This window comes from Aotus nancymaae, unplaced genomic scaffold (genome assembly GCF_030222135.1).
Source record: "Aotus nancymaae isolate 86718 unplaced genomic scaffold, 86718_ANA_hifiasm-v0.15.2.pri h1tg000029l, whole genome shotgun sequence".
Classification (NCBI taxonomy): domain Eukaryota; kingdom Metazoa; phylum Chordata; class Mammalia; order Primates; family Aotidae; genus Aotus; species Aotus nancymaae.
Genome location: NW_026988442.1, coordinates 817,203 through 830,381, shown reverse-complemented (window position 1 = coordinate 830,381; position 13,179 = coordinate 817,203).

The window sequence follows — 13,179 nt, the reverse complement described above, 5'->3', positions numbered from 1 at the left end:
TTCCTAATGCATGATGTAACAATCAAAGTTTTCCAGGGTCCCCATATGCTTTTGTTAACATCCCAGGACTTGGGCTAGCTGCTGAGGGTGGAGATGAATAACACAGCCTTGTTTCCAAGAGCTCAGCATCTTGTTGAGGAGACAGACATGTAAACAAAATCAATGAAGTATTATAAGAAGAATGTATAAGGCCCTGTTCCAGCCCAGGAAGAGAATGACTAACTCTGCCTGGAGGGTGGGAGGAGGGACAGCTGAGGCTTTCCCAAAAATGCAAGGTTGGAAGCCTGTGTCTTCAGTGTTAAGGAATAGCTTGTGGCCCTGGGATAGGCAAGGGCAGGTGGCCTGGCAAGGAAGTGGGACTATTCCAGTCCTAGGGAAGTTCGGTACAGAGACACAGACCTGAGGACTCTGGGAGGTTTGGTATGGCCATGCAGAGGAAGTCGGCAGTGGGATGGGGATAATGTAGAAACTGGTCTCAATATGAAAGAAAGCACCCATGACCCCATTGAAGGAAGCCTTTGGCCTTTGCTTATATGGGACAAGCACTAATGCAGGAATTTCTCCTGTATCTGGGAACCACAGAACCTGAAATTCTGGGTATAAAATTGTTTCTTGAATTCAGTACACTGAATATATAATAAATATAAGGGATGTATTCCCAGAATTATAAAAACTTTATTTCTCATTTTATTTTGCAACCACCAACTGACTACTAATAAGAATTACTATTTTCAAGGTACTCTGCCCTCAAAGAGAAAAAATTAGCAGCTATTTTCACCTATGCTTTTCATGGCCTTATAGTAACCATGTTAAGGTACATGTTATTGGCTCAACTTTCTAGAAAAAGACATTTCTTAGAGAGGCTAAATAACTCTCCAACATCACACAGCTTATGCAGTAGCAGACCTAAGACTCACACACTTTTTAATTATAAATCTGATGATTTTATACTACAGTATATCAATTAACTGACCAAAAGTATAACTCTAAACAAACAGACACATTTAGAGACCAACAAATGTACCACAAATCTCTGTCACCATCTAGAAGAGATACTCAAGAAGGAAATATTACAGTTTCTGTATTTGTCAAAATAGGCTTACCTAGGCCAGGGTTACAGACAAATAGGCAAAAAAACAACCACAACAATAAAAAGTGAGTCTCTAAGACTTACTACAGTAGAAGAATACTTTTTGCTCACTTCACAGTGTGATGCAGTTTGGACAGCACTCCTGGGTGTCTCTCCTGCCCGTGGCGACTCAAGGCCCAGGCTCTTTCCACCTTGGGGCCACACCTTCTATGGCTGCAAGGTTGCCCTGACTCCATCTAGCCAGCAAATGTGACTGTGTAGAGCCATCTCGATGTGACTCTTGGTCCAGCCACATGCCTTGCTTTGGACAATGAGATGTTAACAAATGTGAACCCAGCAAAGGCTTGAAAAAGCCCTGCATACCTGGCCTTGCTTCTCCTCGTACCCTAACCACCAAGACCAATGTTCTGCCAAATGAAAAATATTCTCTTTAACACCGGAACATTGTGTGCTGTGAAGAGAATAAATATGTCCATTAGTGGTTGAATAAATATGTCCATTATCTCTCTTCACTGTGTGTATTCATGAATGTGTGGACAAAATGTTTTGTGATCTAGACGGCTTTTGTACAAACATCAGTTGCTTTTCTTCATATTGTCATTATCATCATAATAATTATAATGTCTAGGCCAACTGTACTACTGAATTAATATTCTAAGACTCAGGAATAGCTGATGCAATCAGATGAAGATGGGTGAAAAATAAAAATGGCACACATTTTCTAAGAACTGTGTGTTATTAACTGAACTAAATTACGCCCTACTTTACGTTATTTGGGTAGCAGATGGCAGCCACTGAAAGGAGTTTAAGGTAAGCGAGAGTTAGTTACTCTCCCACAACTTCGGTGCCAGGTTATAATAAAATCAGGCCTTAAACCAAATTCCATCACACATGTGGACATTAATTTATAAAAGCAGTTCATAAAACTTGTCTATAAATTTGATGACATTCCAGCTCTCTGCTCTTGTAGGTGCCCTGACCACTACTTGCATGTTAGTTCATTTCAGGGAGACATAACATTCCAGAGAATCTGTTCCTTCTGGAATTGGGCTCATGTATCTTCCAAAACTAATGGCTGGACACAGCATCACTTAGCAACCGAGCCCTCTATTTAGACTCAATGAATTCAAATTCCCTGTTTATGTACGATTGGGAAGGTCTCTAATATATTTATAGTCTTTAATTTCACCCATTTCTGGCATTCATCTTGCTTGTCAACAAGCCACTTGTTTTTGCCAATATTTCTCACATTCAGTTTACTAACTAGAAAAACCATGACCAAGATAGGGGTAAGAGACGAGCTTGTGGCAGCTGCCCCTGCAGTCTAGCACTCTCTGATTAGTGCCAACTGAGTACCCCTGGGCTCTGCATTTTTGATTAGGACAATTGAATATCACTAGAGTTAACGCTGAAACTAACTAACAAGCACATAATATCACACTGCAATGCTGATGCACTTTGACACATCCTATGGAAATGGTAATGTCATGTCACTTGGGAATTAGATCTTCATTCGTCCTGTCTCCAAACATCATTCAGAGCTCTCCTTGGAGCTCTTTATCATACCACTAACTATTTTCATGATGACATGTTTGATAATGTGGCATAGAAATACACATTCCATGCTTGGTGCGGCCTCAAAATTCAAATTTAGGAAAGCCATTTCAGTTCTAGTCATACCTCTGTAAGTTGTGGATGTTAGCCTAGATTTCTATGTAAAGAAAGGTTACAAAAATTGGGGGTACATTAATTCCCAGAGATCTTCATAACCTGGCAGAGGTCCTAGTTGCAGAGTTAACTGCTCCCCTGGCGAGAAGAAAGGTATTTTATGAGACTGATTGGATTGAATCTTGCTGTAGCTCATTGCCTGGGAGGAAACAGAAAGCTTTGTCTGGCTCTCAGGTATACTCCCTTCAACAGTCAAACTCCTTTTCTGACCCATGGAGATGTGGTAACTTGCAGCAGCTCTAAACTAGGATTATGACTCCCACGCTGACATTAGCAATTGATTGAAATGCGGTTTCAGGCTAGGGCAGGAGGAAATAGCACAGAATAATACAGCCAAGTTCATTGTGCTAACTGAGCTGCAGCTCCCTGAGAACCAGGTGTGAGCTGAATAGAAAGGATATTATCGGCTCAAGGTTCCTCTGGGTGGTGTAGAAAGGAAAGCATGTGGTATATCTATCAACGTCACCTGACTCATAACTGATTTCCCCCATTTTTTTCTCAAATTCAGTCCTCTCCCCTCTCCTTTCTCTGTTTCTGTCTCTCTGTCTCTGTCTCTCTCTCTCGTTTTACCTGTCTGGTTGGCAGGTGTTCAGATTTCAATAGAAAAACATTGGGGAAATAGTGCTTCAGAATCCAAACTGTAGCTCCCACATCAAAACACAAAGAGGGAAGAATTGACCACATGCAGTGCTGAAGTTGGAAAGTAGAAGGAAAAAGGAAAGGATTTGTGGGCTTCTTCTCTGCCAACCCAAATATAGATGCTTTATATTCATTAATACATTTGTCTCACAAAATCCCTTGTTAGGAATTGGTATCACAATTCAATTGGTGAAGAAAAACCTGAAGATCAAGGTGTTTAATTAACTTACCTATGGTGCCCAGGTGGTAAATGATGAAAATGGGATTCAAGACCAAGTTCATTCATCCAACCAAGCGACTCCATTATCCTCTTTCATTTCATCACCTGCTCTTGTGACAGCAACTGTGCTTGATTTGCTTTATTTATTCAGCTAATATTTATTAGGCAAAAGTTATACAGCAGACACTGCATGGTAGAGACTGAAGAGTTGCTGGTGCATTTTCTATTGAACATTCATTTCCTTTCATTTTGCTTTGGAGAGCCTCCTTTCCTGAACCCCTGGTCCATGTGGGTTGAGTGGGCCTAATTCTCTCCTGTGGATCTGGAGGCAGTCCATATGTGAACCAATCCATATCATTGAGTATTAGGAAAGGAACTTATTCTCTGAAACTTTTAGAAAACAAAAGCATTTTTTGTTAGGATAACTAAGGTGACAGAGCATAAACCTAGACTGCTGCTAGCCATCTCTCTGAAACACGATAAGGAATTTCACGAGAACGAAGTGCAGATAGGAAAAATACAGAGACAAGATATGAGGCGAAAACATTATTTGGGTGCCTTAATCCTGATTAATCTGAACCTGGGACTTGAATCCCTGAGCTTTCCAGTTATAAGAGTTCATTTTTTTAAACAACTTAAATTGGATAACATGGGGAGAAATGCCAGATATAGGTGATGGGGAAGAAGGCAGCAAACCACATTGCCACGTATGTACCTATGCAACAATCCTGCATGTTCTTCACATGTACCCCAAAACCTAAAACGCAATAAAATATAAAAGGGGGAAAAAAAAGCTTAAGTTGGTTTCATGTCTTATTTGCAAGAGAAAGGTGACATCTGGCCATTACACAAGGGTAATCAATACAGACTGGGTCTCTGATTTCATGAAGATTATAGTCTAGTAGGGAGATGGGCAACAATAAACTACTCACCAAAATGACTGGTATTAAGATTTATAGGTGCCCTGAGGAGACACTGTCTCTTTATCTTTAAAAGCATATTATAAAACTTTTCCTGGGAAAGGAATCAGAGAAATCTTTCCTGTAAAAATTACCAGATATCTGATAGATAAAAAGGATTTAAGTAGATGGAATTTGGATAAAATGTGGTTCAGATGGAAGCAACAGATATGCAAAAGGGACAATTGTGTGTCCAATAAAATAATTTAATTTCAAGGTACTTGGTAGAAGAATAGTATAAGAGTGAACTAAAAAGAGTCAAGTCCTATATGAACCCATAGACTGTAGAAAAAATTAGAGCCTTATCTTAAGAGAAGCAAGAAGCCATGGCAAGTTTTTCATCATGCTGACATAATCAGATATGATTTTTGAAATCTAACCTACAGTGAGGGTAGAACAAAGGTAGCTACTATGGATGTTGGAAAACCAGTTAGAAAACTACTGCAGTGGTCTAGGAAACAGGAAATGTTATACTGAATTGGGAAGGGATGTCAGAAGCTCTACAGAGAGCTGAAGTGGTTGGGGGATATTTTAAAGTGAATTTGGTGGGAGACGAAGCAGAGATAACAGGAAGTAAAGGATGATTCTTAGTTATCCAGCTTGTGTGCAACTAGATAGAAGATGTCCTCCTTCAATGATACAGAGATCAACAGTAGAACAGGACCTAGGCCATTGGTTGAAGTAATAAATTCAAGCACAATCCTGTTGAGCTAGAAGTGCCTTTGAGATATGTAAGTGGAAATGTTGAATAGGCAGGTAAAATAAGTGTCTAGTTTGGAGCTTAGACAATAAGGTTTTAGATAGAGAAACAAAAATCTGGGAGGTACTGATGTCATTAATTGAGGCTAATTGAAGCTCTGGGTGTAAATGAAGTAGCTCAGGTAAAAGAAGTGTAAAGATTGCTGTGAGTCTAGAGATGAGCCATGTGATACTCTAATATTTATCTGGTATTAAAAATAATTTTCATAAAGACATAAAATCATAGCTTTTATAAACATGTATATGAACACAAGTTAAAGACTTTATTGACTCATTACTATAATGGAGCAAGGTAGATCTTAGTGTGGCTTAATCTCCACACCAATCTTACATATTCAACACAATTCCTGTCAAAATCTCAACTGGCTTTTTTATTTTTATTTTTATTTTTTGAAATTGACAAACTGACCCTAAAATTCATATAGAAATGTAGAAGACCCCAAGTACACAAAACAATTTTACAAAACACAAAAGAAATTTGAAAGACATACATTTTCCGATTTCAAATCTTACTACAAAGATATAGACATATGAATCCATGGAACAGAATTGACAGAGCAAAAATAAACTAACATTTACAGTCAATTGATTATCTACAAGGTGGGCAAGCAATTTGATGGAGAAATAACAGTCTTTTCAACAAATTATGCTGGTACAACTGGATATCTACAGGCAAAATAATGTATTTGGGTGCCTATCTTACACTATCTGCACAAATAACTCAAAGTGGATCACAGACCTAAACTAAAACTAGAACGACGAGAGTAACAAGTAACTGTAAATTGTGAAGTTAGAGCAGACCCTGGTTTCTTATATATGACACCAAAGTGTCAATAGAAAAAACAGATAAACTAGACTACCAAAATTAAAAACCTTTGTGTTTCAAACTACACAATCAATAAAGTGAAAGATAGTATAGTCTTGGAGAACACATTGACAAATCATGTACCAAAGAATTTGTATCAGAATTTAGAAATAACTCTTAAAACAATAATAAAAAGCCAAATAATTACAAAATGGGCAAATGATTCAAATAGGTAGTTCTCTGAAGAAGATATGCAAATAGTCATTAAGCATATAAAAGGATGCTCAGTATCATTAGTCATTAGTTAAATGCAAAACAAAACCACCCAGAGATATTACTTCATACCTATTAGGTTGGCTGCAATAAAAAAGACAGACAATAGCAAGTGTTGGCATGGACTTGGGAAACTGGCATCACCATACATTTCTGTAGGAATGTAAAATGGTGCAATTCTACATACTACATTTTGGCAGTTTTTGAAAATGTCAAATGTACAGTTACCATGTGGGCTAGCAATTCCTAAATATATAACCAGGAAAAATAAGAACATATTAATACAAACTTAAACACACATATTCATAGCAGCATTATTCATAATAGCCAAAAGTAAAAACAATGTAAATGTCTGTTAGTTGATAAATTATTAAATAAAATGTGATTTTATATATACAATGACATATAATTTAGCCATTAAAAAGTAGTGAACTATTTATACATGCTACAAAATGGATTAATCTCAAAAATATTGTTACTATAAAGGAAATCAGCCAGAAAAAAAAGCATATATGGTATGTTTCCATTTATATGAATTGTGGACAAGAGGTGAATCTATAGAAACAGAAATTAGATGAGTGTTTGTCAAGGCCCTGGAGTGAGAGGTTGTGCAGGTGTTTGGTGAGTCATTGCTAATGGGTACAAAGGTATTGTACCCATTGTTGGAAATTTAAAAAGCAAAACAAAACAAAAACTTTGTACTCATCTAAAGTGTTGGAAATGCTCTAAAAATAAATTTTGTCGATGATTGCACAAATCTGTAAGTATATATAAAAATATTGAATTGTACACTGGAAGAATAAGTGAATTTTATGGTATATAAACTTTATTCCAGTAAATCTGTAAAAAGTGAGTACAAATAAAAATAACAGACTATTGGTCAAGTATACTGAATATACAGAAATGAAGTTGTAATTGGCTCAAATCTGGCTTTTTCACAGGAAAGGGGTTGTTCAGCCACATATAAAATTTACTTGCATTTGTACAGACAATAATTAATTGCATTGCCTTCAGTTCTGTACAGCATAGAGAGTTATAAAATAGCTCTGCCCAGGGTTATGAAATAGTTTAAAGCAATTAAAGGCCCAGAGCCCCTGATAGAATCAGAATCAGATAATTGAATCAGATAATTCAGAAGGTGATCATTTTTTTTTTTTTAAATTTTATTGTGCTAAAATATCTATAACATAAAATTTACTATCTTAACTATTTTAAGTGTAAAGTTCAGTAATATGAAATATATTCATATTATTATGCAACCATCACCATTATCCATCTCCAAAACTCTGTTCATCTCACACAATTGAAACTTTATACCCATCAAACAGCAACTCCCCATTCTTTTGTTCTTGCAGCCTTTGGCAATCACAATTTTGCTTTCTGTCTCTATGATTTTGACTTCTCTAAGTACCTCATACAAGTAGAATCACACGAAGTTTGTCTTTTTGTGACTGGCTTATTTCACTTAGCACAATATTTTCAAGGTTCATCCATGTTGTACTATATGTCAGAATTTGCTGCCTTTTTAAGGCTGAATAATAGTCCATTCTATGTGGATACTACATTTTGCTTATCTATTTATCCACTGATAGACACTTGGGTTGCTTCCATTACCCAATGCCTTTCCACAATGTTCTATTGGCTAAAACATGTCTCGCAAGCTGGCTAAAGCAAGGCTAGCTCATATTTAAAGAGGATGAAGAAGTAGACTTTATCTTTTATTGAGAGAAGCTGCAAAGTCATGTTACAAGTAGTGTGGAACAATTAGGGTCATTTTTGCAAATAATTATCATAATATTATGTTTTTCTTCTTAAACTGTACCTAGATTTGCAATTGTATATTGAATAACGTGCTTTGGTTGTTGTTGCTAATGCCAGTCCCTCCTGCTAGATGAAAGCCACAAAAGGGCCAAGACTATGTTGGTTTTTATTTAAGTTGGATGCTTGTTCCTAGTCTTTTTTTTTTTTTTTTTTGGCGCATAAGAGGCACTAAGTGAATGATTAATTAGTTACCTCCTGGCTAATTCACCAGATTGATGCAAGCACTGGAAATAATGCTGGCAAGGTGACCCAGACAGATCTTGCAATGGACTATCTGGTATCCACTGAGAAAAGGTATGGCTGATGACAGATCAAATATAAATAAATAAATAAATATATATATATATATACACACCACCAATTGCTGGTTAGGTCAGCACAGCTGGAAATAATTCATAGGCATACAAAATCACTTTCAAACATCTGAAAATCCATTGGGAAAGAAGCTAAGGGCATGATGGTCCTGCTTGCGTTGACAATATCAATTAGTAGTTTAAAAGATTATTAAAAATATACATGCATGGACTACCCACTCTAAGATTTTGAGTTAACAGGTCTGGAGTGGGGCCCTGTTACCCACATTCAGTTCAATTAAATGCTCCAGTTGCCTTTTCCCTCATGCTCCCAGGTAGTTCACTGCAGTTCCTTATGGGTACCAGCACCAACAGGTCATAGTTCTGAGTATCAGCTCTACAAGGCCATTTGTTTGCATTTCTGAGGAATCAGGAATAGTTAGAAAGCACCCTCATCTCAAGGGTCTGGGTTGCAGCTTTGCAAAAAGTCGGATAGGTAGCTGTCCCTGTATTTACTCTGTCTGTTGCATTAATGTTTCTGCTTTGCCTTTTCATACTTACCCAATTTCCTATGTTAAACACATTCTGTTAAAATTGCTGGTATGGTTTTGGTTTTCCTGACCAACGCTTGATTAATATACACATTAAGCTTCAAATGCATTCATTTTTTCCCTTTGGAGTCACCTGGCATAGGGTCCTGTATAGTTCTCCCATTGAGGAAAGTGCTACATAGAATAAACCCTTACCAGCATCACACCCTCACCCACACTGATTGTTTGGAAAACCCCACCCAGAATGATGTCGCTACACATCCTGGAGGCCAAAATATCCCTACTGACTTGTGGAACATGTTGTACACATATGACAAGTCCAACAGCAGACATCTGTTTTGAGATATTAGAGGCTAATCTATTTGGCCTGCACAGATGGAGCCACATGCATGAAGGAAGAAAAGCAATTTAATCTCACTTGTTAGCAGTGACTTGGCTGGAGAGTGAAGAGCCATCTAGGTCCTACCTTGTTGATTTCTGGAGCAAAAGTAATTACATTGGCCAAAGCCAGGAAAATCTCACCCTCTATTTATAGCATGTTTGATTCCCCAGTGATAGATAGCAGAACCCAAGTTTAAGAATGTATCTGATTTAACATTTGATCTGCTATACAAAGTGAGTACTAATAATGAAAATAATTACCATTTACTGGAAGCCTACTGTGAGATGAGTATTCTAGTAGATACACATACGGCTATTCCATGACTTACACACATGACTACTCATGAAGTGGTAGTATTGTCATTCACCTTACACATGAAGTAACTGAAAGGCAGACAGGATAACTTACCAGTAAGGGTCACAATCAGAGTTACCCCCAAGTCTTCTGATATTCACTTGTGTACTTCTTTTGCTATAAAATGTAACTGTATTTAGCATACACAATAAGAAGGCTGTTTCAGAGATATTCTAACTCCAGATTGACCATTAAATATTTAAAGGTTGTCATATGTTAGAGTCCCCGTAAGGACTTTCAAATCTCTCTACAAATAGGAACCTCACCCTATTTTCTAATTTTTTTTTTTTTTGTCTACGAGAGTTGCATTTCAAAAGTGGTATCTTCAAGTAACAGAGGATATAATAATGTAAGTAATGTGAATTCAAATTTTCAGAGAATTACGAATGGTTTGGCTTTAAAATATGGAGAAAACAAAGGACACAATTTGTAGATGCACATTGGAAAATATGGACTCAAATGATTAAGAATTTAATACAGCAGAGATTCTGCCAAGATGGCCAAATAGGAAGAGCTCCAGAGCACAGCTCCCAGTGAGAGTGATGCAGAAGGTGAGTGATCTCCACATTTCCAACCGAGATACCAGGTTAATTTCAATGGGACAGGTTGGAGAGTGAGTGTAGCCCAAGGAGGGCAAACTGAGGCAGGGTGGGGCGCTGCCTCACCCAGGAAGTGCAATTGGCTGGAGGATTGGGGACTTCTCTGCTGGGTACTTTGGTTCAGATACTGTACTTTTCCCATGGCCTTTGCAACCCACAGACCAGGAGATCCCCGTCTGGCTGAAAAGCACTAGGAGTTACCAGCACAGATCTGAGCGGCAGCTCTGGCTGGTGCCATGGGTTATCAGCACAGATCTGGGCAGACGTTTTACTAGTGCAGAGAGCACCTGTGAGATGAACCTTCCTGCTCCCCAGAAAGAGGGGGAGCTAAAAGCAGGGAGACCGGTGATACGGCTTGGTGGGTCCCACCCCCACAAACACCAGCCTGTGGAAGCCCTCTCACTTGAGAGTTTCGCAGCCAGCACATCAGTTCAAGCTTGACCCCATATGATCAAGCTAGGTGGGGGAAAGGGTATCTGCCATTGCTGAGGCAGTTCTAATCTCACTTGTGTAAACAAAAGCCAGAGGAAGGTTACACAGCAGCTGGACTGAGCTCGTGGCAGCCCAGCAGCACCTCTTCAGGCAGACAAGGGACAGACTGCTTCCTTAAGTGACTCCCTGATCCTTGTATAACCAAAAAGACACCTCATAAAGGAGAGCTCTGGCTGACACTTGGCAGGTACCCTTCTGGGAGGAAGCTACCAGAGGAAATATCAGGCAGCAATCATTGCTGTTCCACAGCTACCACAGGTGATTCCCAGGCAAGCAAGGTCTGGAGTGGACCTCCAGCAGTCCTACAGCAGAGGGGCCTGACTTTAGAAGGAACACAAAAAAACAAAAAGAAATAGCTTCAACATCAACAGAAAGGATGTCCACTCAGAGAGCCCATCTGAAATCACCAATTTCAAAGATCAAAGGTAGCTAAATCCAGGAAGATGAAAAGAAGCCAGCACAAAAAGGATGAAATCATCAAAGACCAGAATGCCTCTCCTCCTCCAAGGGATCACAACTCCTCACCAGAAAGGTAACAAAACTGGATGGAGAATGAGTTTGACAAATTGACAGAAGCAGGCTTAAGAAGGTGGATAATAACAAACTTCTCTGAGCTAAAGGAACATGTTCTAACCCAATTCAAAGAAACTAAAAACCTTGAAAAAAGGTTAGATGAAATGATAAGTAGAATAACCACCTTAGAGAAGAATATAAATGACTTGATGGAGCTGAAAAATATAGCATGAGAACTTTGCCAAGCATGCACATGTTTCAATAGCTGAATTGATCAGGCAGAAGAAAAGATATCAGAGATTGAAGATTAACTCAATGAAATAAAATGCAAAGGTAAGAAAAGAGAAAAAAGGGTGAAAAGAAATTAACAAAGCCTTCAAGAAATATGGGATTATGTGAAAAGACCTAATCTACGCTTGATTGGGGTACCTGAATGTGACAGGGAGAATGAATCTAAGATGGAAAACACTCTTCAGAATATTATCCAGGAGAACATCCCCAACCTGGCAAGGCAGGCCAATATTCAAATCCAGGATTTACATAGAACACCACAAAGATACTCCTCAAGAAGAGCAACCTCAAGGCACATAATCATCAGATTCACCAGGGTTGAAATGAAGGAAAAAATGCTAAAGGCAGCCAGAGAGAAAGGTCAGGTCACCCACAAAGGGAAGCCACCAGACTTAGAGTGAATCTCTAGACAGAAACCCTACATGCCAGAGGACAGTCGGGGCCAATATTCAACATCCTTAAAGAAAAGAACTTTCAACCCAGAATTTCATATCCAGCCAAACAAAACTTCATAAGTAAAGGAGAAATAAAATCCTTTATGGACAAGCAATTCCTGAGAGACTTCATCACCACCAGACCTGCCTTACAAGAGGTCCTGAAGGAAGCACTAAACATGGAAAGGAACAACCAGTGCCAGCCACTGCAAAAATGTACCAAATGGTAAAAACCATCAAAGCAATGAAGAAACCGTATCAACTAATCAGCAAAACAACGAGCCAGTAACAAAATGGCAGGATCAAATTCACACATAACAATATTAATATTAAATGTAAATGGGCTAAATGACCCAATCAAAAGACACAAACTGGCAGACTTGATAAAAAGTCAAAACCCAGCAGTGTGCTGTATTCAGGAGACCCATCTCACATGCAGAGACGCCCATAGACTCAAAATAAAAGGAAGGAAGAAGAGTTACCAAGCAAATGGAAAGCAAAGAAAAGCAGGGGTTGCAATCCTAGTCTCTGATAAAACAACTTTAAATCAACAAAGATCAAAAGAGACAAAGGAGGGCATTACATAATGGTAAAAGGATCAATGCAACAAGAAGAGCTAACTATCCTAAATATATATACACCCACTACAGGAGCACCCAGTACATAAAGCAAGTTCTTAATGACCTACAAAGAGACTTAGACTCCCACATGATAATAGTGGGAGACTTTAACACTCCACTGTCAATAAGACAGATTAAGGAGACAGAAAATCAACAAGGATATCCAGGATTTGACCCCAGATCTGCACTGAGTGAACCTAACAGACATCTACAGAACTCTCCACTCCAAATTCACAGAATATACATTCTTCTCACCACCACATTGCACTTACTTTAAAATTGACCACATAATTGGAAGTAAATCACTCATCAGCAAAGGCAAAGAACAGAAATCATAACAACCAGTCTCTCAGACC